The sequence below is a fragment of the Panthera onca genome, chromosome A1 (assembly GCF_046562875.1).
Source record: "Panthera onca isolate mPanOnc1 chromosome A1, mPanOnc1 haplotype 2, whole genome shotgun sequence".
NCBI classification, from domain to species: Eukaryota; Metazoa; Chordata; class Mammalia; order Carnivora; family Felidae; genus Panthera; species Panthera onca.
The window spans coordinates 197,443,795-197,467,684 of record NC_138339.1 but is presented as its reverse complement, the minus strand read 5'-3'; the positions used below and the strand labels follow the sequence as shown (position 1 = coordinate 197,467,684).

At 34.6% G+C, this 23,890-nt stretch overlaps 1 long non-coding RNA gene across 1 annotated transcript in view; it reads left to right on the top strand.

Annotated features, from left to right (window-relative positions):
• The window catches only part of LOC144615752 (uncharacterized), a 225,868-nt gene that overhangs the window by 32,861 nt on the left and 169,117 nt on the right, over positions 1–23,890 (top strand). The gene's annotated exons all lie outside the window — the stretch shown is intronic.

Genomic DNA, 23,890 nt, shown 5'->3' with positions numbered 1-23,890 from the left:
TCTATCAAGTAAGGCTATCATTCAGAATAGAAGGAGAGATAAAGAGTTTCCCAGGCAAACAAAGTTAAAGAAATTCATGACCACTGATCCAGCCCTACAATAAATCTTAAATTAGGCTTTTTGAGTGAAATGGAAAGATGATAATTAGGAGGAAGGAAAGAAGGAAGCACAAAAGCAGTAAAATTAAGTATATAAAAATCACTCAAAGGATTCACAAAATGAAGGGATGTAGTGCATGACACTATCTACCTAAGATATAGGAGGGGAAAGCAATAAAATTTAGTGTTTTTAGAAGGGGTTCAAACTTAAGCAACCATCAACTAAATATAGACTGTCATATGCACAAGATATTATATATAGACCAAATAGTGACTAGAAAAAAAACTTGTAATAGATATGGAAAGATTTAAGAAAAAAAAAAGAATCCAAATATATCATTAAAGAAAACCAGCAAACCATGAGAGAAGTGAGCAACAGACATAGGAACAGAGAATCACTAACTAACTAACTAACTAACTAATAAATCATAAAACAAGTAAAAAAATGCCAGTGAGAACATACCTATGAATAATTACATTATTTTTAATGTAAATGGACTAAACACTCCAATCAAAGACATAGGGTGACTTAATGGATAAAAAAGTGAGACCCATCTGTATATTGCCTGCAAGAGACTGATTTCAGACCAAAAGACATATGCAGATTGAAAGTGAAGGGATGGAAAGCATTTATCATGAAAGCAAATGAAAACGACGCAAAAAACTAGGATAGTAATGCATTTATTGGACAAAATAGACTTTAAAACAAAATCTGTAACAAGAAACAAGAAGGATAGTACATAATTTTAACAAGAACAATCCAACAAGAAGATACAACAAATATTTATGCACCCAATATGGAAGCACCCAAATACATAAAGCAGCTAATAGCAAACATAAAGGAAGTAATCAAATAATATAATAATTGTAAGGGTGTTTAGCACCCTAATTACATTAGTGGGTAAATCATCTAAACTGAAAATCAGCAAGGAAACAGGGGCTTTGAATGACACATTAGACAAGATGGACATTTCATCTTGAAACAACCGAATACACATTCTTTTCAAGTGCCCATGGGGCATTCTCCAGAATAGATTACAAAATAATTCACAAACCAGGCCTCAACAAATTCAAAAAGATTTAAGTCATACCATGTATCTTTTTTGACCAGAAGGCTATGAAACTAGAAATCAACAATAAGAAAAAATCTGGAAAGAACTCAGATACATGGAAGTTAAATAAGATGCTACTAAACAATGAATGAGTCCACCAAGAAATCAAAGAGAAAATTGACAAGATTCTTGGAGGCAAATGCAAACAAATAAACAACAACAATAAACAACAACAACAACAACAACAACAACAAAGCAATGGCCCCAAACCTTTGAATGCAGCAAAAGCTGTTCTAACAGGAAGGTTTATAGTAATACAGACCTACATCAAGAAGGAAGAAAAATCTCAAATAAGCAATCTAACCTTATAACTAAAGGATCTAGAAAAAGAACAAAGAAAACTCCAAACAAGTAGAAGAAATAATAAAGACTAAAGTGTACATAAAGAGAAACAAAAAACAGCGCACGCACACACACACACACACATACACACACACACTAGAACAGGTCATTGAAACCAGGAGTTAGTTAATTTTTGGAAAAGATCAACAAAATTGATAAATCTTTAGTCAGACTCAAAAAAAAAGAAAAGGAGAGAACACAAAATCAGAAATGAAAGAGAAGAAATAATAGTGGATACCTCACAAATACAAAAGTTTGGAAGAGAATATGAAGAATTGTGTGCCAACAAATTGGACGACCTAGAAGAAATGGATAAATTTTGAGAAACATTTAATCTCCCAAAATTGAATAAGGAAGAAATAGAAAATTTGAACAAACCAATTACCAACAATAAAATTGATTCAATAGTCAAAAAACTCCCAACTAACAAAAGTCCAAGACCAGAAACTTTCACAGGTGGATTCTATCAAACATTTAAAGAAGAGTGAATACCTATTCTTCTCAAACTATTTCAAAAAAAAAAAAAAAACCAGAAGAGGAAAGAAAGCTTCTATATTTATTCTAGGAGACCAGCATTACCCTGATACCAAAACCAGAGACAGATACTACAAAAAAAAGAGACTACAGGCCAATATCTCTGATGAACATATATGCAAAAATTCTCAAAAAAATATTAGCAAACTGAATCTAACAATACATTAAAAAGATTATTTACCATAATCAAGTGGGATTTATCCAGAAATGCAAGGGTGGTTTAATATTCACAAATTAATCAACAAGACACATCACATCAACAAGATAAAAAATAAAAGTAATATGATCACTTCAATAGATGCAGGAAAAGCATTTGACACAGTACAAAACCCATTCGTTACAAAAAGTCTCCAAAAAGTAGGTTTAGGGGGAACATACCTAAGCATAATAAAGGTTATATATAAAAAACCCACAGCTGACATCATACTCAACGGTGAAAAACTGAAAACTTTTACACTAACATCAGGAACAAGACAAGGACATCCTGTCACCACTTTTATTAAATGTAGTACTGAAAGTCCTAGCCACAGATATCAGACAAGAAAAAGAAATAAGAGGCATCCACATTGGTAAAGAAGAAGTAAAACTTTCACTGCTTGCTGATGACATGATGCTATGTATAGAAAACCTAAAGAATATACCAAAAAAAAAAAAAAAAAGGAAAGAAAAAAGAAAAGACAAAACCTGCTAGAATTGATAAATGAATCCAGTAAAGTCATAGGATAGAAAACTAACATACACAGAAGTCTGTTGCATTTTTATACACTAAAAATGAAGGATCAGAAAGAGAAATTAAGAAGACTGTTCCATTCACAATTGCACCCCCAAAAAGGTAACGTTACATTGGTAGAGTACTAGGGGGATCCTATGCTTGCCTCATCCCTGGAATACAGCTAGACAAATATCAAATCATTCTGAACACCCAATAAATTGATATGAGAACTGAGAGAACAAACCTCACAACTAGAGGGAGGAAAATAGCCACATTGTGGAAGGTAGGAGCTGCAGACAGTTGACTTGGGGGAGAAAAGAATTGCAGGTGCGGTGGTGGGGAGGGAGTGAGGAGAGGTAGACAAAGAGTGAAAGCAGCATGCAGGGGATTGCACAAGAAAAAACATTGGAGAAAGGAGAGAGGATGATTATTGCAAGTTTTTACAAGCAGCAGATCTGAGAGTCTGAGGGTTTTTTTTTTTTTTTAATGTTTATTTATTTTTGAGAAAGAGAGCATGAACGGGGGAGGAGCAGAGAGAGAGAGGGAGACACAGAATCCGAAGCAGCCTCCAGGCTCTAAGCTGTCAGCACAGAGCCCGACGTGGGGCTCGAACTCACGGACCATGAGATCGTGACCTGAGCTGAAGTCGGACGCTTAACCAACTGAGCCACCCAGGCGCCCCTGAGAGTCTGAGGTTTTAGAAGTCCACGCCATCACTGGGGTTTTGCCTGGTGGGCTTAGTTGTGCTCCTATGGGGAAGGAGGGCAGAAGCCCAGGAGTAGACAGTGTTGTCTGGCGATTCCTGGGATCACATTGGGAGAGACAGTGGATGCCCTGTTAATTAGCATAGCAGCAGAGGCCCCTGCTGAATGCAGCTAACCTGGAAGCCAGCTTTTGCCTGAGCTTTACCATAAATTCGAAGCTTCTGTGTGGTTGTGTGACTAGTTTTCTGGGACAAACTAGCACCAGCCACAGTGCAGCGAGACCCTGCCCCAGAAGATCAGCGTGGGTCCGTGCTGTGCTGGGTTCCTAAAATTTGGAAGTTTGAAATCCAGCCATGCGCCTGAGAGAAAACACAGGAGGACTGTGCTGCCAGGCAAACAGATGGCTTGGACATATACAGGATGGAGGCAGGGTTTTGACAAAACTCTCAAACATAAGAGGGGTGATTGTTTCCTCTTCTGTTATGGCTTCCTGAACAGTGGTGGCTTGTATGCCCCCTTTGGGGACAAGAAAGTCGGGCAATGTCATTTTACATCCCTATCAGCATGGACAGACTTCAGTGAGCAACATAGCACCCCAGTGGAGGCTAGATCCACTTACACTAAGCCCCACCCAAATGCACCCTGCAGGTATATCTTTATTAGGACAAATTGGTCTGAGAACCAGTGCAGGTAACCCCCTAGAAGACCAGCATAAGCCACCTGCATGTACCAACTCTACTGATAATAGAGTGCTGCAAAGCTTCAGTTCTAGGGCATATAGGATTTAGCCTTTTCATACAAGCAGACCAAAACACACCTAGCTAAAACTTGCCACACACTGGACCGGGTCCAAAGACTCCCTACTGCAGGCAAGGTGAAACTCTGCAGAGGACTAATCATAGGGGAAAGAGCAGCCAAAACACGACAGCAGAGTGCACATAGAACACACTAAAATAAATTTCCTGAAGCTCCAGGCCCTAGATAGTATATGACCTCTTCTTTATATAGCCATTACTCTCAGGAGGAGGAAACATAACAGGTTTTCCTAACACACAGAAGACAGGTCTAGGCAAAATGCCAAGATGGAGAAATTCATCCTAAAAGAAAGAACAAAAAGAGGTCGTGGCCAAGGATCTAATCAAAACAGATGTGTGTAATAGTCCTGAATTTAAAACAACATTCATAAGGATACTAGCTGTGCTTTAGAAAAGCATAGAATACACTATGGAGTCCCTTAATGCATGAAGACTAAAAACTAGTCAGGCTGATATAAAAAGTGGTATGACTGAGATGCAAAACCAGCTGCACATTTTGACAAGGATGGAAGAAGCAGAGAAATGAATAAGTGATACAGAAGATAAAATTATGGAAAATAATGAAGCTGAAAAGAAGAGGGAAAGGGAAATATTGGATTGTGAATTCACTTAGGTACTCAGTGACTCCATAAAGTATAATAACATTCCTATCCTAGGAATCCCAGAAGAAAAGAGGGTAAAAAAGGGCAGAAGTTCTATTTGAGTAACTTATAGCTGAAAACTTCCCTAATCTGGCAAAGAAAACAGACACTGAAGAGAACTTCCATCAAAATCAACAAAAGCTGGCCAATACCAAGACATATTATAGTAAAATTTGCAAAATACACAGAAAAGGAAAAGAATCCCAAAACAGCAAAGGGGAAAAAAAAAGTCTTTAATGTGCAAAGAAAGACAAATAAGGTTCACCACAGATCTTTTTACGGAAACATGGCAGGCCAGAAGGGAGTGACATGATTATATACCATGTGCTGAATGGGAAAAATATGCAGACAAGAATATTCTGTCCAGCAAGGCTCCCATTCAGAATAGAAGGAGAGATAAAGAGTAGCCAAAACAAACAAAAATTAAAGGAATTTGTGGCCACCAAGCCAGCCCTGCAAGAAATATTAAAGGAGACTCAGGAGCGCTGGGGTGACTCAGTTAAGTGTTCGAATTTGGCTCAGGCCGTGATCTCGTGGTTTGTGAGTTCAAGCCCCATGTCAGACTCTGTGATGACAGCTTGGAGTCTGGAGCCTGCTTCGGTTTCTGTGTCTCCCTCTCTCCCTGCCTTTCCCTCTCACTTGCACTCTGTCTCTCAAAAATAAATAAAAAATATTTAAAAAAAGGAAAAAAAAAAGGAATATTAAAGGGCGCTCAGAGTGGGAAAAAAAGATTAAAAGCAACAAAGACTAGAAAAGAACAGAGAAACTCTCCAGAAACACTGACTTTATAGGTAATACAATGGCACTAAATTGATATCTATCAATAATATCTCTGAATGTAAATGGACTAAATGCTCCAATCAAAAGACATAGGATATTAGAATGATAAAAAAAAAAAAAGATCCATTTATATGCTGCCTACAAGAGACTCATTTTAGACCTAAAGACACCTGCACATTGAAAGTGAAGGGACAGAGTACCATCTTTCATGCTAATGGATATGAAAAGAAACCCAAAGTAGCCATAGTTATATCAGACAAACTAGATTTTTAAACCAAAGACTATAACAAGAGTTAAAGAAGGGCATTACATCATGATTCAGGGGTTTTTCCAGCAAGAAGATCTGACAATTGTAAATATTTATGCCCCCAATTTAGAAGAACCCAAATACATAAATTAATAAATAGAAAACATAAACTCGTTGAAAGCAATACAATAATAGTAGGGGAAGTTAACACTCCATTTATACCAATGGACAGATCTTCCAAGCAGAAAATAAACAAGGAAACAATGGCTTTGAATAATACACTGGACCAGATGAATTTAATATATATTCAGGACATTTCATCCTACAGCAGAATACATTCTTTTCAAGTAAATATGGATTGTTGTCTAGAATACATCGCATACTATGTTGCAAAACAACCCTCAATATGTACAGAAAGATTAAATCATGCATATTTTATTACCACAGTGCTATAAAAAACTTGAAGTCAACCACAAGAAAAAATTTGGAAAAACCAGAAATACATGGAGGTTAAAGAACATCCAACTAAAGAATAAGTGGGTTAACCCCTTAGAAATTAAGAAGAAATTTGGGGCGCCTGGGTGGCTCAGTCGGTTGAGCGGCCGACTTCGGCTCAGGTCATGATCTCATGGTCCGTGAGTTCGAGCCCCGCGTTGGGCTCTGGGCTGACCGCTCAGAGCCTGGAGCCTGTTTCAGATTCTGTGTCTCCCTCTCTCTGACCCTCCCCCGTTCATGCTCTGTCTCTGTCTCAAAAATAAATAAACGTTAAAAAAATTAAAAAAAAAAAAAAAAGAAATTAAGAAGAAATTTAAAAAAAGGAACAACAAATAAAGCCTAAAGATAGCAGAAGAAGAGAAATAATAAAGATTGGAACAGAAATAAATGATACAGAAACAAACAAAAACCACAGTTGTACACATAAATAAAACTAAAAGCTGTTTCTTTGAAAGGTTTAATAAATATGATAAACTTCTAGCAAAACTTATCAAAAAGAAAAAAGACCCAAATAAATAAAATCAAGAATGAAAGAGAAGAGATCACAACTAACACCACATAAATATAAACATTTATTGGAAAATATTATGAAAAATTATATTCCAACAAACTGGAAAATCTGGAAAAATGGACAAATTCCTAGAAACATACAAACTACCAAAACTGAGATAGGAAGAAATAGAAAATTTGAACAGACCCATAACTAGCAAAGAAATTGTATCTGTAATCAAAAATTTCACAACAAACAAAAATCCAGGGCCAGATGGCTTCCCAGGGGAATTCTACCAAACATTTAAGGAAGAGTTAATACCTATTCTTTTCAAACTGTTCCAAAAAATAGAAATTGAAGGAAAATTTCCAAACTCATTCTATGAGGCCATCATTTCCTTGATTCCAAAACCAGACAAAGACCTTACTGAAAGAATTATAGGCCAATATCCCTGATGAACACAGATGGAACACTTCTCAACAAGATATTAGGAAATAGAATCCAAGAGTACATTAAAAGAATTATTCACCACAAGCAAGTGGGATTTATTACTGGGCTGCATAGGTAGTTCAGTATTCACAAATCGGTCAATGTGATACACCACTTTTAATAAAAGAAAGGATAAGAACTTTATGATCCTCTTAATAAATACAGAAAAAAAATTTGACCAAATACACCATCCATTCTTGATACAAACCCTCAATAAAGTAGGGATAGAGGGAACTTATACAATATGTAAAGGCCATATATAAAAGACACACAGTTATTATCCTCAGTGGGAAAAACAGCTTTTCCTCTATAGTCAGGAAGAAGACAGGGATGTCTTGCTTATAAACAGCAAGAATTTATATCTTATAGTTGTGGAGGCTGCAAAGTCCAAGATCCAGATACTGGCCAGTTTGGTGTCTAGTGAGTACCCAGTGCCTGGCTCATAGAAAGCTGCCTTCTTGATGTGGTCTCACATGGTGGAAAGAATGAGAAAGCTCTCTGGGTCTCTTTTGTGAGAACACTAATACCGTTATACCCTCATGGTATAATTACCTCCTGATGTCCCTGTCTCATAATGCCATCACATTGGGGTTGTCCAGTGACTTTTTCCAATTTTTGTGGGGAGAGGGAAGGGGCAGAAACTATATTCCTTATCATGCATGGTCACTGACATCCCGGTTCCTTGTAGTATGTTCAGCTTTAGCTCTCTAAAATTTGTATTTCTTTACTGATGTTTTGTATTGATGAGCCACTTTCACATATTCCTTTACTTCTTTAAGTATACATTCCTTCTCCTGGAGTGACTCTAGTCCTTTGTGGAGGACTAGGAGTAAACTCCAGAAAGAAAAAAAAAAAAATTAAGAAAAGTGAATAGGGTCTAAGTGACCTATAGGATATCAAAAGTGGACCACATGTACATTTAGGGAGTTCCAGAAGGAAAAGAGAGAAGGAGCAGAAAGAATATTTGAAGAAATAATGACTGAAAGCCTCCCAAATTGAATGAAAGATGTAATGTCATAAATATCCAAGAAGGTCAAAGAACTCCAAATAAATAAATACAAGGACATTACAAAGCAAGGTACAACATGACCAAACTTTGAAGAAAAAGACCTGGATCTTGAATGCAGGAAGGTAGAAATGACTAGTCACATACAGGCAGTACTCAATACTGAGTACTGTTCAATATAATGAACAGCTGATTTCTTATCAAAGTCATAAACTTCTAGGAATAATGATTATGAAATAAAGAGATAAGGTACAAGTTATTAATGTTAGAAACAATAGAAGGAACATGCTATAGATTTTACATTAAAGAATGATTAGGGGTTATAAATAATATTATGCCATTTCAATAATTTTGGAAAAAATAAACACATCTTTGAAAAACAGGAGCCACAAAAACAGACAAAAAATAAATGAAAATGTGAATATCCCTATATCTATAAGAAAAAATTATTCATAATTAAACCTTCCTCTGCCCCACTCCACCACAAAACTCCAGGTTTAATTGTCATCCCTAGCAATTTCTCCCAGATATTTAGGAAGAAATAACACAAATCTTACATATTTTTTTCAGAAAATAGTGGAGAAGTGAACACTCCTGACTCACTTTTTGAGGACAGAATTACCCTGCTAATAAGTCTAGACAAAGATATCACAAGAAAATAAAACCATAGATATAACTTTGATGAATATCAAAAAACCCTTTAAAATTAATCCTATTAAAATTAACAAATTAGACTTAATAATACATAAATACTACTTTTCCAGCAAATTTGATATACCTCCTGAGTGCAAGGTTAGTTTAATAGTGGAAAATCAATAAATATACTTCATCTCACTAATACAGTAAAGGAGAAAAAATCATAATCTCAAAATAGAGTAAAATCACTTAATAAAGCTAGACACACATCCTTATCCTCATCCATATTAACTACAAATAACATCTTAACCTTGTAACATAGCATTTACAAAAAGATCATACAGGAAACATTAAACTTCATGGCAAAAGTCTAAATATGATTTCAAGAAAAAGGTAAAAATAGCTGCTCTTACCACTTCTTTTTTAAATTTTTTTAATGTTTATTTATTTTTGAGAGTGAGAGGCAGCACAAGTGGGGGAGGGGCAAAGAGGGAGACACAGAATCCAATACAGGTTCCAGGCTCTGAGCTGTCAGCACAAAGCCTGATGCAGGGCTTGAACTCACAAACTGCGAGATCATCACCTGAGTCCAAGTTGGATGCTTAACCAACTGAGCCACCTAGGTGCCCCATGCTCTTAACACTTCTTTTGACATTAGTTCTGAGTAGTGTAATAAGCCAATCAAGATATATAGAAATCATTGACTTAAGAAATCAAGAGTCGTTTTTATTCATAGATTATGTGACCATGTATTAAATGATTCTATAGTATCTACAGAAAAACTGAGAATGACAAGTTTGCAAAATACAAAATTGATATAGCAAAAATTAATTTTATTAAATAGAAGCAATGAACAATTTGAAAAGGAAAATATTCAAACAAAAGTTTACAATGGCAAAAAAAAAACTACATAAAATGGTTAGGCATAAATGTAATGCACTATGTAAAAGGTGTATAAACTGAAAAATACAAAACTAGAAGACCTAAGTAAATGAAAAGATACATCATATTCATGTTTTGAAAGACTTAGTATTTTTAAAATTTTTTTTAATGTTTATTTTTTATTTTTGAGAGCAAGAGAGAGAGCACGAATAGGGGAGTGGCAGAGAGAGGGAGACACAGAATCCTCGAAACAGGCTCCAGGCTCTGAGCTGTCAGCACAGAGCCCCACATGGACCTTAAACCCACAAACCATGAGATCATGACCTGAGTCGGCTGTTTAACTAACTGAGACACCCAGGTGCCCCTGGAAGACTCAGTATTCTTAAGAAGTTAATTCCCCCCAAATAGAACTATATATTTCTTGGGCAGTCACATTTGCAACTCCATCAGGTTTACTTTTCAAATTGAGAATCAAATTATAAAATATGTAACATACCTAAAGACTTGGGAGACCCAAAAAGGAGTTTGAATGACATTCAAGTTGAATAACTTGAATGGTCTTATTTTAAGATTTGTTACATTGCATCATCAAGACATTATGTGGTAATTGTGTAAGGATGGACATATGGGTAAATATAAGGAGTGAGGATTTTGTTTTGGGGACGCATGTCGATTTTGTTTTGGGGACGCATGTCGAGTTAACTTCCATCTTCCTCCATGTTTTCTGTACAGCTGTTAATGTGATTCTTACTTCAGTCATTAAATAACTTAATACTAGTGGGATGTCTCTGCAAAGATGCAGAAGACACAAGTCCCTTTCTCACAACCCACTTCAAAGCTGTTCTCAGTTTTTTCTTCAAGAAACAAAAACAAAAATATCTTTACTGTTTTTCAAGAATGCAAATACCTGTTCCAGAATAAACCATTAAAAAAAATTAGGAAATACAATGTTTTAAGAGCTCATTAAATGAGTTTCACCAGAGGTTATGACTGCTGGTTTTATAGTCACTACTTTAAAAATACAGCTTCTTTTCACAACGTGTGATATTCCTTCTGTTATAGGTTATCATGTATATTTGGCAAAATGTTATCACAAACATAGACTTAACATATTACTTTAAATTTCTCAGATGTCCAAGAGTAAAGGTCAGGAAAAATATGGGGTAAAGAAACAGAATGAAGAACACATGGGAAGTTTAATGTAGGAGGCTTAAAGATGTATGATTAATGTCTAAGTATAAATGAGATATTCTGTAGCCTTATTTTCATAATGTAGCATTTCTGATGTAAATAGTTTATCATAATAAATGTCAGATAACATCGGGTCTGTGTGGGATGGAGTTACACTTAGGTCTAAAATGAGGTATGTCTCTTATAATGAGGGACAGTGAGAAATACCGTATGTTCCTTGCTTTCAAATTAGTAGTTCCATCTGTTTAAGTAGTGTCAATTTTATCCAGAGATGCATGGTGATTGAGGATTCTGGAATGTGATAAACACCTTTCTTCTAGTATATGATAATTTCCAGGCTACTGAATCCAGAAAGTAGTTAATGCAAAGTAGCGATATGACACAAGTAGAATATACCAGAAATCACAAAATTTGAGTTCAAAGTCTGAGTTACTAAATCACACATCAATAATTATGCCAGATATTACTGTGGTCAAAATTGTCTACTTAAGTTTGATGCCTAGTGTAAAATGAAGATATGTGGCTTTTTTTGAAACTTACTAAGAATTTTAAGACAGTGACACCAGAATGTTAAAGCAAGAGTGGGTCCCCTTTACACATGGGATCTTATGTAAACTGCATATATTCTACATCCATAAAGCCAGCCCTGACATTTAAATATTCCATTAAATTTAAGCTGTGACATCAAAACTAATTTAAAGAAGCTTATTATAGGTTTAAAAAACCCTCAATGGTAATTATAAAATTTAAATAAAAGAACCATATTTATATGAATATTAAGTTGAATGTGCAAAGTGCATCTTAAAATTAATTGAATGTGGTGTTTAACATAATTTGACCTCTGAAATGCACACATTAAACTTATCTATATAAAGTAGTAATTTTCCTCTTCCCACTCTGCTTGCTGCTACTTCTTATATTTTTTTTGTTTTGTAAACTTGATAAAGTTCACACATAAGTTTGCAGAATTGCATACCTTTAAGTATACTTAAGTGGCAAAGAGCTTATTGATGGGAAGTTTCAAAATCCTATAGGAGTAGCCACTAGGTTCCCTCAGGGTTTTGTGCCTTTAGCAATGATCTGACCTTCTATTAATTGCTATAACTGATATATTCTACAAAATAGGAGGTACACTGTAGAGTCAGATTGTTTAGATTCACATCCTAACACAGTCAATATCTTCATCTCTGGACAAGTGACTTGTTAATTTTTTTCTAGTTGTTTATCTGTAAATTAAGTATTCCTATTAAAACACTTATAGAGGTAAGTACAAATAATACTAGTTATAGAGTTATGAGAATTAATTGAAATAATCTGTGGGAATTTTTTAACATAGTTTTAATGTAATATTTATTGAATAAAGGTTAGCTATTATCGTGGTGTGCATTATTTTCTAATCTTTTTGTGTTACCCATGAGCCATAAGGAATTAGTTCCTTCTACTGTACAGGGAATAATTACAAGGGCTGATAGTGGAAGAGATGAATGGTGGAGAATTTTTTTTTTTTTAAGGAATGGTACAGATTTGAAAAATTCTCAAAGAATAACTAGAGCTGCTCTTTTTTAAGTTTATTTATTTTGAGAAAGAGAGAAGTTGAGGGGCAGAGAGTGAGGGAGAGAGAGAATCCCAAGCAGTCTCTGCTTTGTCAGCACACAGTCCAACACAGGGCTCTACCCCACAAACCAAGAGATCATGACTTGAGCTGAAATTAAGAGTCAGACACTTAACCAACTGAGCCACCCATGTACCTCAAGAGCTGCTATCTGTCTTGAAGACTGTTTAGAGATTCTTACTAGGTACCTAAGAATGTTACCTGACTAAAATATATTTAGAAAGTCTAAGATTTAGAGTCCATCATAAGCATTATTTATGAGTATAATTTAGATAGTTCTTAAACAGGTAGTGCTTCTGAGTGACAAGACCAACCTGTATGTAATGTTTTATATATTTTTTCTAAGGGTAGGCTAACTGTCTTACTGTCTTCAACCATTACCCCCACCCCACAACTCTTTTTGCAGGATTAAGTCTGTACTGCTCGGTTGCCCAGTCTTTTCTACTTTTATTTCTATGAAGTTCTATATTGAAATAATAGCCAATATCTTTCCAAAAGAGGCATCCCCTTTTGGATAATGAGGTTAGGGGAAATTCATTAGCCTTATTTGCTAGTCCCTATGATTTTTTTTAGCCACTTTTTAATCTTTATACATCCCTTAAAGCAAAGACATGTATACATGAGTCAGTTTGAATGGAGTTTATCAGAGTTTCGTGGTATATCTGAACATGAACAAGGCTTTTGTTTTATTTATTTATTTTTTTAAATTTTCTTTTAATGTTTTTATTTATTTTTGAGACAGAGAGAGATAGAGCATGATCAGGGGAGGAGTAGAGAGAGAGGGAGACACAGAATCTGAAGCAGGCTCAAGGCTCTGAGCTGTCAGCACAGAGCCCAATGTAGGGCTCAAACTCACAGACTGTGGGATCATGATCTGAGCTGAAGTAGGTAGGATGCTCAACCGACTGAGCCACCCAGGAGCCCCAAGGCTCTTGTTTTAAATATCTGTTACTGAGTGACAAATCCCATGAAAACTTAGTGGCTTAAAATAATAAGAATTATTTATTATTTTTCTTTGACATTTAGATTAATTGGGCTCAGGGAGTAGTTTTAGCTTAGCATCTCACATGAAATTGCAGTCTATACCTGGATCTGAAGCCTGGACTGCATTGGATATCCAATATAAAATTTTTCACTCACATGATGGGTGCCTTGGTACTCCTTTATCTCTTAACACATGGTGTTTTAATCTCCATTTGGGCTGCTGACAGCTTGATGGTCTCAGTATCGTCTCATTTCTTACATGGTGGCTGGTTTCTAAAGGAAAGTATTTACAGGACAGCTTGGAGGAAGATACCAGTCCTCTCAGTGACTAGGCCTACATGGCCTGGGTCGCGTACATCATATTTGATTTTTCAGAGCTGTCACATGTTAGGCCAGATCCAGAGGGTGGAGAGATAGACAGTGTTTAATGGAGGAATGGCATGTGTCTACTGAGAGGGTAGAAATGAATGGCGGCATATTGGACACAAGCTCTCACAACTCTCATGCAAGGACCATAACCTTTTTCTTCCTCTCCCCATGCTTTACTTTCTTCCACAAACATATATTGGCCATCCACAGTGTGCCCCAAATGCATTAGGCATTAAAGTCATTTATCCCCTTTTATTTATTGTTAGAAATGCACTTCATTATACATCAAGTGATTTTATCTTTTCCATGTCATCACCTATTTCCAGTTTCCATTAGAAAGTACTGTATTTATCTGGGGAAAGAAATTTTAAAAAGCATAAATTATATTACATGATGTAATGATCATCATACAATATGATGTATTGTATGATGTAAATCATACAATAAATGATCTGTTGAATGAAAAAATCTATTTAACTGTACACATACATTATTTTCTCTCCTTATAATTGTTTTTTTTAATCCTATGTAAGCATTGTTAACAAAAACACTTAAAATAACTTCTTTAATATTTTGTTTCTTACCTAGCACAATATTCAATGCATTTCTATCAAATAAGTAATTCTAAAAAAAGAAGGTGTGTTCCAAAAACCTAATAATAGTCATCTTGGTTCGTTTGCTTACTTTCCTATCAGCACTCATTATTAGTACCTGATTGAGAAAACATGCTTTTGAATTTGAAAGTCCAAAGAAATTCTACTTCAGGTAAATAGAAAAAGGTATTCATGGGTAGTTTCCACCAACATGTAATTGATAACAAATAACATGTACATGTATTGGCACCATGAGAATTTTGTGAGAGTTAATTATATCATGATTCTAAGTCACCTTGAAAATATATAGAGCTATGTTAAAAAGAAAAGAAGGCTAATAATATGTCTATAGTAAAATGTTTGCTCCTATGATAATGAGTGACAATATTTCCTGACAGCTCTTCTGGAAATTCTTGTTTTGTTCCATCATTTTTGTTCCTTTGATATTCAGCTATATATAACTCACACTATTTTCTAACCCATCAGCAAAAATATTCAAATACAAACAGTAGAAATGTTAATGCAAGCAGTGAAGAAGGTTTGTTTTCTTCTTAAAACTCTGTGATTTAATATGCAGTTTACAATATGTGGTTATAATTCTTTCTCTCATATAAGCTTTCAAAAATAAAAAGGTATATTTTCCTTTGATCTGAAAAAGGAAAAGTAGGAAAGGGTTTATCTTCTTCAACAGACTTTTTTTTTATCCTCAGAGAAATTAACATAGCTGTGGATTTGCTTCAGTTGAATAACCTGCTTTTAATGCACAAAATCAGACATGGAAGGTATTAGGCACTTATATTTAGTGAGGGGAAGGGTTTAAGATGTCTTAGATTCTCCTGAAAGGATACACTGAAGCATATTTGTAATTGCTGTGGATAAATGTATACACTTGATTTTCAGCTATATTTGCTTCTACAGTTTAACACCATATATTTACAATATTTATAGGTTCAAAAGTGAAATTATACAAAATAAAATTTATTGGAAATATGGTTTAAAGAAGACAAACATGAACTGGAAAAATTCATATTAAAATTATTTCTCTGGCTGTTACATAATGTTATGTTGGAAATTGCCTTTTGTTTTGATTGTAAATAATTTCAAATTTTTTAACCAGAATTTGTTGTTTATTAAATTCCTACTTATCTTCATAGGATTTAGTTAAGGTTATAAGATTCACAGGTTGAAGAATATAATCATGCTATTCTGACATGAGAATCCTATGGTTAAAACTTCACAGGGCTTATTAATAGAGTGAAATTCACTATATAAATTCTGACTATATATCTGGTTGGTTATTAGTAATATCTTTGAAGATTGGGTTCTAAAACTTTGTAAGTATTAGAATATCTTAATAGAGGGTTACAAATAAACACTTAGAATTTGGGGAAATCTAAAAAGACTGCTTGTCTCAAAATGTAGTCCCTACTAGCTTGCCACTTGTTTGAACTAATTGTTTTATCACTTTATCTTGTGACCAACTGTACACCTAACATTGAGGCGTGTGTACTCTGGTATATATCCCATACTGGATCATAGAGTAAGAAAAGAATGTCATGAAGCTTTTCCACCATGTTTTCTTCTAGATGTTTTATAGTTGTGGATCTTAGTTTAACTAAGTATTTAATCCACTTTGAATTCACGTTTGTGTATGGTATAAGATACAGGTTCAATTTCATTCTTTGGCATGTTGCTATCCAGTTTTCCCAACGCCATTTATTGAAGATATCCTTTCTCCATCCTCTTCTTGTCACTCTTGTCGAGGATCAGGTAATCATTATATCGGCTAGTTTATTCCTGGGCTTCATCCTGTTCCATTGATCTATATGTCTGTTTCTTATGCCAATGCCATGCTATGTTAATTACTATAGCTTTGTAATATAGTGTAAAATTAGGAAGTGTGATACCTCAAGTTTTGTTCTTTCTAAAGATTGCTACAAAAGCCTCCCACCCCATGGGGTGCCTGGTTGGCTCAGTCCATTAAGCGTCCGACTTTGGCTCAGGTCATGATCTCGCGGTCTGTGAGTTCGAGCCCCGTATCGGGTTCTGTGCTGACAGCTCAGAGCCTGGAGCCTGTTTCAGATTCTGTGTCTCCCTCTTTCTCTGACCCTCCCCCATTCATGCTCTGTCTCTTTCTGTCTCAAAAACAAATAAACGTTAAAAAAAATTAAAAGCCTCCCACCCCTTTTCCTTTTTTCTAGCTGTCCAGAATCCAGACAATGCTAATTCTTTAAGGGCTCTGTCTTAGATGAGATAGAAGCCATCCCCTTAGGGAGCCCACTGAAAGGCAGGGGACTGTAGCCATTTACATACCCCGTCTCTCCCTCTCTTCACTGTAAGGAGGAAGTTACAGCTCAAGGTGCTCTCTCTCCATGCTGAGCTTTGCCACCTAGGAGAAGGGACTCTTGTGGCTAAGGTGAAATTGTTCTTCTTGTCTGTTTCAGTGCATTTTTTCTTGGTTTTGTGCCCATCAGAGTTACTGCAACTTAACTGGATTCTGGACCTCTCATAAAGGTATTTTAGTCTTCATATCATTGTTAAATTGTATTTCCGTGTGAGAATAAGGGCTGAAACTTCCTTTTCTACTATCTTGGTGATGTCATTACCCCGAGAACTGCCACTGTTGTCTATTTCATCCTTCTTCAGAAGTCATTTTGGTGAACATTTTTGAGAGGCATTTCCATAAAAACAAAATCATTAATATTTAGGCTTAAAAACATGGCTGCTAATTTTTGACCCTTTCTATGGAAATGGAGGATTCATATTCTCTTTCCATGAAATTGGGAAAATCTATTAGTGTTTGGAATAGTTGAATACACTGGAAATAAAGCTAAGGCAGAAGTGATCATTTAGCTTCTCCCTTGGGTTCTAAAGAACATTTTCTTTTCAAGCCCTGAGATGTCATGGCTTGACTCACCATTCTGAGGTTAGACTACTGAGAGAAGGCTCACCATTCTGAGGTTAGACTACTGAGAGAAGCTCAAGTTCCTTGGGAGACCTCACATAGACATTTCAATAAACAATTCAGATATGCCTAATCTCCTAGTTAGCCCAGACTAAGTGTCAGTCTTGTGAGTGAAGAACCCTACAGATAACTCCAACACCTGTCATTCAAGTAACCCCAACCAATTTAAGCCTTTCCAGTGAAGTCGCCAAACACTGTGAAGCAGATACAATGCATTCTTTCTGTGTTCTGTCTGAATTCCTTACCAACAGAATAAAATAGTTGTGGTTTAATTCCACCAAGCTTTGTAGCAGATTGTAACTTAGCAGTTGATAACTGGAATGATATATAATTAAAAAGTTTAAAATGTTAAGTGTTGCTAATATAATAACATGGATATTATTTTTTAAATATTTTCATATTTTCAGAAGTGGGAGCAGAAAGATGGCTTAATTTAGTTTGAGATGTTTAAAATTTAATATGCTTATGAATCACCTGAAATCTTGTAAATACAAAACTTTTGATTCAGTAGTTCAGAGGTGAGAATGAAATATTACCTTTCTAACAAATTTCCATGTAATACTGATGATTCTGGTACATTGGCCAGTTTCTGAATTGCTACTCTTCTTCCCTCATTTTGAATTTGAGAAAATTGAGATTTAAAGTGATTAAATAGTTGTCTAAAATTGGCAGTAAATGATGGTAAGCCAGGTTGCGTTTTCTGGCAGAGCCTATGGTCCTTGGTTGTGGGTTATCAAGAGGGAATTATAAATGAAGAGCATTATTTGGTGATAACATCTCTATTAGTCTCTATGTTAAGTACTTATATAAGTTATTTCACTTTTTCTTCTCTACAATACTTTAAAACAGACAGTTTTATACTCAGATTGAAGAAGAGAAAGTTAAGATCTAGAGAGGTTAAAATGACCTATTGGAGGAGATTGATGAATCAGGGCTTGAACCAGTGCTTCTGGGCATTGAAGCTTTGATTCTAATCATGCATAAGCTTTTCATGGGCGCTTGAGGATGGGTGGTCATGCTGAAAACAAAATGAAATAAAGATACAAAGCATCATAGAAAACAATGGGATGAAGGAGAATATAATTTCATGTTTTACAACTCTACCAGGAAGTACATCTATTTATACTATAATAATATTATTTAGACCACTCTTAGGATTGATCAAAACACACACTTTTAGTTTAAATCTAGCTATAAATTTTAATGTTTATTGACTTATCTACCCATTTATTCATTCAATTAAAATTTATTGAATAAAATACACTTCACATCAATTCTGTATGAACAATACATATATGAACAATAACATAAAGTTTCCCACAGGATGTATTTAATTTAGCAGGAAAGATAGTCTTAAAATTAACTGCAATAGTATGTGATGAATATTAGGATAGGCAATATAAGGCAGTTACCTAGCAGAATATATGGATGTATGCAAACTAATCTCACATAGTTGTGAGACTAGAAGAAGTAATACAATTTAAGGTGTCTTGTATATAGAAAAGCTCAATACATGCTATTTTTCAATTTTACCTTCTTTTATGGCTGCCTCCAAACAGTCAAATTGCATTTACCTGATTTAGAATAAGTTGATTTCTTTTCTCAGTGAATTATTAGAAGTAATATGATATGAAAATGTGGTTAAAATAGTATTGGAATTGTCTTTGGAATAGTCTTACTGTAGGGAGAATAGGGACAAATATTCATATGCTTTTTTATCTTAAAATATAATATTCAAAAATTGAGAAACATGATTCTCATATAAATATATAATGAATATGTGTCAAAGAGTTTATTCAACTAATTGCTGAGGAAACCAGTTGGATATTAAAATTGGTTCAGAGAGCATTTGAAGTGCTATTTATAGGCAATTAAAAAATGTTAGTATAAGATTACTAGGTTAGATACAAAACTAGTTAATAATTTATTACACTACAGTATAATAAAACTAAATCATTAGATTTTTTTCCCACTGAATGATTATATTTATATCAATCACACAAAAATCTGAACATAATAAGGTACTTCACCAAATCTGGATACTTAAATGAATTGTGTAAATATTTCTCCATTGTGATTATAAAAGTCTCTAAAAGTTATTCCTGACTGCAAAAAAAGGCTGGCTTTATTTTTTTAGCCTGATTGTTTACATAGATGCAGCAGAGTATAGACCTCCTTGAGTTTGTACTATAAACCTAGAGTGATATAAATCAGTTGGGCAACCACTAAGCCAGAGTATTAACCACTGTCCTGAAAATTTAATATAGTATTGTTTATGTGTGAATTACTCTCATTTTGAGATGCCCCAAATTTGCTAAAGTTTCTGGTCTTTGAGGAAGTGAAAGATTAGGTCCCAGCAAGCCAGACATCCCGAGGGCTTAGCAGGCATTGGCTTTACTTAGAAAACCAATTCTTGAACCTGATTGAAACAGAAACAAAAACAAAGATAGAAAATCATTAGAGAAGAAAAAAATAAATAAAAGATAAATGAGCTCAGAAAGTTAAAGTTCTGCCACTTGGGATTTACTCTGGAATAAGAAAATATGTGTCAGGGCTTAAGCCTCCCATAAGGTATACTTTTAAAATGATTGTCAGGTTACTCCCTTGGGTGTATTAACAGGACAAACTCTAAAACTATTGAAGTGTAATTTCCCAAAAGTTAAGAACATAATTCCTAAAAATAAGTAATGAGTATGTATTAAAATTTTATTCAAGTCATTAATAGGAGATCCATTAAGATTTTCAAAGTTGTTCAAAGACCAAGACACACTAGGTGTTTACCTGTAATATAATAAAGGAGTTATAGGATAAATTTCTGGATGAAATACAAAATGGGTTGAAATCCAACAGAGTGTTTAGTCTAACCTTTGGAGTTATTTTCACTGCACAGAAATTACATGCATCTTGACTGGAAAAAATATGGTGGTTACTATGTAATTTCACAATATCTGTCATTATTAATCAGTAGTCTTAATAGATCTTATTTTTTTTAATCCAGTGAAGATGAATTACTTTTTTTCCCCCTGAAGATTCATAAAAATCAATACATTCGTATTTTTGGAAAAGCATGTAGTGGATAATTACTGCCAAAACCCCACTAGGACAGATTTCCTCCCAGGTTAGCATCCTAATGTGTCTTTTTCTTCATCCCATCCCTCTTTTTTGCTTAATTTTTGTCACAGTTGAAATCCACTGTCAATTAAGAGCCTCTTTTTTAAGACTGCCTTGTAAATTAGGGGGGGGGGAATCTGATTTAATCAGAAGACTTAGCTGTCAGCACAGAGCCCGACGTGGGGCTCGAACTCACGGACCGCGAGATCATGACCTGAGCCGAAGTCGGCCGCCTAATGGACTGAGCCACCCAGGCGCCCCTAGATGCATAATAATTTCTATACTAAGCCTGTTGAGAGGCTTCTGAGAAACTTTCCTGAGAGTCTTTGGGACCTCATGATTGTGTGGATGCTTATGAGTATGAATGACTATAAAACATATAAGACATTCCTAAATTTTTTTAGACAGTATCTCTGAAATATCCAGTATTGTGTATTTCATTTATGACTTTTTGGGATCATATAGTGGTTATTTAACCCTCAGCATACCAGGAGAAATAGAAATGAATGAATATTGCCATATATTCTTTTTAGGGAAATGGAATGGTCCTTGGCATGATGAGGTTCTTCCCACCAAAATGCTAACTGGAAATAAATACCACATTTTCTGTTTGTCCTTAGTTATTCATTATATGATTTATAGATTTTCTTTTTTCATTATTCATTATGTGATTTATAGAATTATATGATCAATTTAACTATTATGATTAATGTCAACAGTGCTTCATGAATAATTTTGCATTCATTTTGATTCATATAATAATTGTAAAATGTCTTCATTTCAATTTTCTTTACTTTTCTATTAAAAGGATAAATTAAGACATTTGAATTTTCAACTACCCAGTGAAATCCAAAGGCAGAATATAATACATTCTTGGAAGATGATGCAGTAATTTTGGCAATACACTAAGAAAGCTGAGAGAGGATCAGTTTCTTTTTATATCATCTTTGTAGGTGATTCCATCATTCTTTTCCATTTTATTTTTGTTTTAGACTTATTTTAGCATGGTTGGGAATAAGAAATGACCAGTAATGAAATCTTAGGGTAATTAAATAACAAAATATTTCAATGTATGGGAAATACAGTTAGCCCTTGAACAGCAGAGGGTTAGTAGTGCTGATCCCCTGTGCAGTCAAAAACTGTGTATATAGGGGCGCCTGTGGCTCTGTCGGTTAAGTGTCCGATGTCGGCTCAGGTCACAATCTCACAGTCTGTGAGTTTGAGCCCCACATCGGGCTCTGCGCTGAGCTTTATAAAACCAACTAATATATATTTACCTACTGCCTGACACTGAGAGACATGGTATAGGAGAGACTTAAGTACATTTCTGATGTTACAAATAGGATTTCCAAAATTTAGTTAATTTATTCATTAAAAAATATTTATCAAGTGCCTGCTGTGGTTTGGGCACTGTTCTAGGCCTAATCTCTAAGAAGTCAATAAAATTTTCTTAGATGAATGGGCATGTAAAATAAAACCTACCTGTTGTTTTAATAAGTTAGCTTCTTAAAATGTCAACTTCTCTTTACCTAGAAAGGAATGATAACCTTTGTTTAGATATGGTTGTATTCTATATGAGTGGATGTTAGATAAATATCTCAGTTTGAAGACAATTTTACTTCATTAGTCAAGATTTTTAGAGGGGAATGTTCGGTTTTATTAGGAACTATATTTTTCTATGTTTTGATAAGTTATTTACTTGCTATAGTTGCTTTAAATAATTTTTCTGGAAGATATGTTTATTCAGGCATTCAAACGTAAATAACGCCATAACAAATTAATAGGTTTGGGCTATATCAACATATTCCTTCTGTATATTATCATACCCTTTATTCTTATTTGATTGAAATCTGTTATACTGGGCTTATTTTTTCTACATAGGGACTTACACTTTTATGTGTAGTCCAGTGTCTTTGTAGAATTATCTTAAAGATTCAGGGGTGCCTGGTTGTCTCAGCTGGTTAAGTGTCCACTTACTGATTTAGGCTCAGGTCTTGATCTCATGGTTCATCAGTTTGAGCCCCGCCTTGGGCTCTGCACTGATAGGGCAGAGCCTGCTTGGGCTTCTCTCTCTCCCCCTCTATGTCTGCTCCTCCTCTGCTCATGCTCTGCCTCTTTCTAAATAAATATAAACAAATGAACTTAAGAAAAAAAAAGAATTATGTTAAAGTTTCAAATTCTACCAAAGATCTATGGGTGGCTGTAGATCATTCTACATTTAGAATAATAAAAATAATTATTTCAGTTGTGCTCTCCTATCTCTTTCAGGCAGTTTCACAATACCTTAAACATATATTCTTTAAGATGCTATTTCAGTTCAATAGTATCTTAATGGTATTTCACTTTTCCATTTAAACGCTTTCTTCTTAGGAAGAATTCACTATATGATTAAGACTATAATTATAGAAATCTAAGAAAAAGTATTTACTAAAGAAGGATATATGATTGTGTCTTAAGGGGATATTAGGATTCTAGTTATGTATGTGCATAAAAAGATAATCTTTTGAAATACTGTTCTTAAAAATATTTTGCCACACATATTTTAAAAATTCACCTTTTTTGTATTTCTCAAGTAATACTTGTGTATGCTTATTTTTTTATATTTTAATATTAATGGCAGAGATGGGAAAGACATATAAATTCTTAAATCTAAAGTCACATCTCTGCTTTAAAACGCATTACTGTTTAAAGACAGTATTTCAGAATGTCAACATGAATGGAAGTGTCAAATTGATGCTTAATACTAATTTGTTTATATGTGCTTGACTGCACTTAGATGGTAAAAAGGTAGGTATCAAAAATAAAGATTATTTTGAGACACTGAAGTAGGTTTCTTTTTGTTTTCATTGCCATAAATACCATTAGTGTTAATTGGAGATTTACATGTGCATTGAGAGAATAATATACCTCATTATTCTTGAGTAACAGCTACTGACTTTTAAAGGCCATTTAGAATGTATGACAGGAAATAAATAAAAGCATTCCACTTAACTTTTTGAAAGTTATTTTCATATACCAGAAAATGAAACAAAAGGCTTCATGAATATTCCACTGCCATAGTTTTAATTTTATAACTTCCACA